At 43.9% G+C, this 2877-nt stretch overlaps 1 non-coding gene across 1 annotated transcript; it reads right to left on the reverse strand.

Annotated features, from left to right (window-relative positions):
* Nucleotides 1–778: 778 nt before the first annotated feature.
* Nucleotides 779–870, reverse strand: trnar-ucu (transfer RNA arginine (anticodon UCU)). The gene is given in 2 exon segments: nt 779–814; nt 834–870. It is a non-coding gene; the product is annotated as a tRNA-Arg (tRNA).
* Nucleotides 871–2877: the final 2007 nt, after the last annotated feature.

Genomic DNA, 2877 nt, shown 5'->3' on the forward strand with positions numbered 1-2877 from the left:
GTTTGGCATGTTCATCTGAGACATCGACCCACACTGCATACAACATCAACAATGTTCAGCATACTATGTGCACGAGAATGTGGCATGGTATTTATGCACAGTGAGGATTGAATAATGTTCTGCAAGGGCAAATTAAATTCAGTTTAATTCGTAAAGTCGCAAGAATCCAGAGTAAGATTCAAAATGTCAGAAATTCACGTTCATTACCTTGGCCAGAATTCCAGCCCAGCAAAGGGGAATTCTGCCCCTGAATCCCCAGAATCCAATTGTTTGCTCCATGTGTCCACTTGGAAACCTATGTGAAGGAACATTAAGCCTGAAGGAGAACTTGTGAGAATCCTCTGCTGTCTGATCTAAAGCTGAAACAAGAGCTGTCGATGCCAGCCGGGAGGGAAGCAAAGTGGAGATGAGACCAAAATATTATTTGGCGTTTACTTCATATTGTCCTCAATGTGATTATTTAAAAATCTTGGCCAGAAATGGCACAGACACAAAGGAGCAGAAGGAGGCCATTCTTAACACCGATTCTGTCCTGCCACGTAATTTGATATCATCATGGCTCACACAACAATTGTATGTCTTTTTCTAGCCCATCCACAACGTCGTACTGGCTAACAGGCATTTATCGATCTCTACCATAAATAGACATCGATAATGTACATCTGTGGGAGGAAAGTGTTCCGTTTCGAGACAGTTCGGTTTATGCACGAATATTACCGGTTTTGCAGATGAGCAGCCGAGTCTGGTCTGACCACTTTGCAAAACATAAATTAAAACACGACCCTGATGGGATTCGAACCCACAACCTTTGAATCGCAACCTGAATAGAGATGTAGAAGTCCAACGCGCTTTCCATTGCGCCACAGAGCCGCGCCTAATGTCGCCGTTAAGCCCACAAGTTTGCCTTTGATGCATTGCATTCAGGACACCAATCTCGCGCCTGTCTGTCCTCGTCACACTTTCTGGTACCTGGTCCTTATCCACTAGTGCTCTGGCTCATCAAGTGTTCAGCTACAGACTGCTGAAACGTTCTCATGACACTTACCTTTACCACATGTTCAGATAATAATTTCCAGATAATCAATACTCTACAGGTGAAAGTATTATTCCCAAATCTCCTCCTTGTCTCCTGTCTTTCATTTATGTTACTCTGTTCCTTCCCAATACAGGCTTATCCCTGTCACACATATCTATCCTCTTCATAAAATGAGCACGTTAATCGGATTCTTATTCAGCCTTCTCTGCGCTTAGAGTTACATCCCCAACCTAGCTCGCGTACCTTCACAATGGGAGTGGTCAAATCCTTGCCATTCTTTTCATCTCCTGTGAAATTCTCCTCCTGCATTCAGACGCTTCCAGTATCTGGCGATTACAAGAGAAAAACAAAGTTCTCAGAAGAAAAACCAAAAGGTCCGAACAAAATCAGCAGCTCTTGTCTATCTCTGCTGAGGAAGGAAAGTTAACGCTTCGAGTCCAATGATCCGTCTTCAGAACTAATGGGAAGGGAGGGTGGGTGAAGTATGTGTAAGACGGCAGACGGTTTCTAAAATTATTGAACTTGATGTTGGGTCCAAAAGTTTTCATGGTCTGTCGGTAGAAAATTAGTTGCGTATCTTACAGCTTATGTTGTGTCTTGAAGGAGCACTGCAGCAGACCAGAGACTGAAATGATGGCTTGGGAACACAGTGTCTAGATTTGAGTGGTGCTGGAAAAGCACAACAGTTCAGGCAGCACCCGAGGAGCAGTGAAATCGTCGTTTCGGCAAACAGCCTTTCATCAGGAATATAAGCAGAGAGCCTGAAGGGTGGGAACATAGTGTAATGTTGAAGTTACAGGAACTGGAACATCGGGATGGTATTTGTTGATTCTGGACAGAACGTAAGTGATCTCAGCTTTGTCAGCGACTTAATGTTCCTCTCTGCATTGGAGAGAGATCACATTCTGAGCAGGAAATACAGTTGCCTCGATTAGCTGAAGTGCAGAGAAATCTCTGGACCATGCGACCGGGAGCTTCCAGAGTGAGGAGAAATATCTGAAACCAGCAGGAAACGTAACTGACAACAACAAACGTCACAATGCAGTACAGGCACTTCGGCCCTCGCTGTTACTGCAACCTGTAAAATAATTTAATGCCCATTGTAATGGTAAATTAACATTTATTTTAAATCCAATAAAAGCACAGGGAAACAAATAAGTAATTATTTGACTTTGCAGAGGCATGTGTTGCAGACAGACAAAAAAAAATGTAAAGTTAAACCGAAATAATAGCAGACATACAAGGCCAGTAAACTACCATACCAGGGACAAACAGTCAAGGAATGAGAAAAAAAATCCTTTTGATGTGGAAGACACCTTTCCTCACGTACCATTGGCGAAGGCATCCAGCGAGAGGTGGCAGGATTTGAGACGATGCATACTGCAGGCACAAAAAAACGAAAGATTGTGTTTTCAGCGACGACGTGAGTACCTGATTCAATACACACATAAGGACAGATATGAAGAAACTAAATTGGCTAACTCAGGCAGATAGAGCAGTCCAGGTAACCCCCGCCAAAAGGGTAGCCTGGCGATTAGTTATGGTAGATGTTTCGGACCCAAGATTAAGAAGAGTCACTACTGAGTGCAGGGCAAAAGGCAAACGTGATGTGGGGTTCATAGGAAGCTGTGAACCCATAAGGATAGCCCGGAAGTCTGAGTATCGCCCATGCAGAGCACGAGACCCGTTAAAACACGAGACTGCCAAAGGATACTACTTTGCATCCCTCCTGAAAGCTTGAGTGATAATCCCCTGTGGATAATCACCGGTGAGAGCCCCCATTTTTCTGGTCAAAAAGGCAAACATTCCAGGTGAATCGGGGAAACGGAGCTTTGTTCAAG

The sequence above is a fragment of the Chiloscyllium plagiosum genome, unplaced genomic scaffold, assembly GCF_037043375.1.
Source record: "Chiloscyllium plagiosum isolate Xiang-an unplaced genomic scaffold, Cpla_swu_hap1 HiC_scaffold_172, whole genome shotgun sequence".
NCBI classification, from domain to species: domain Eukaryota; kingdom Metazoa; phylum Chordata; class Chondrichthyes; order Orectolobiformes; family Hemiscylliidae; genus Chiloscyllium; species Chiloscyllium plagiosum.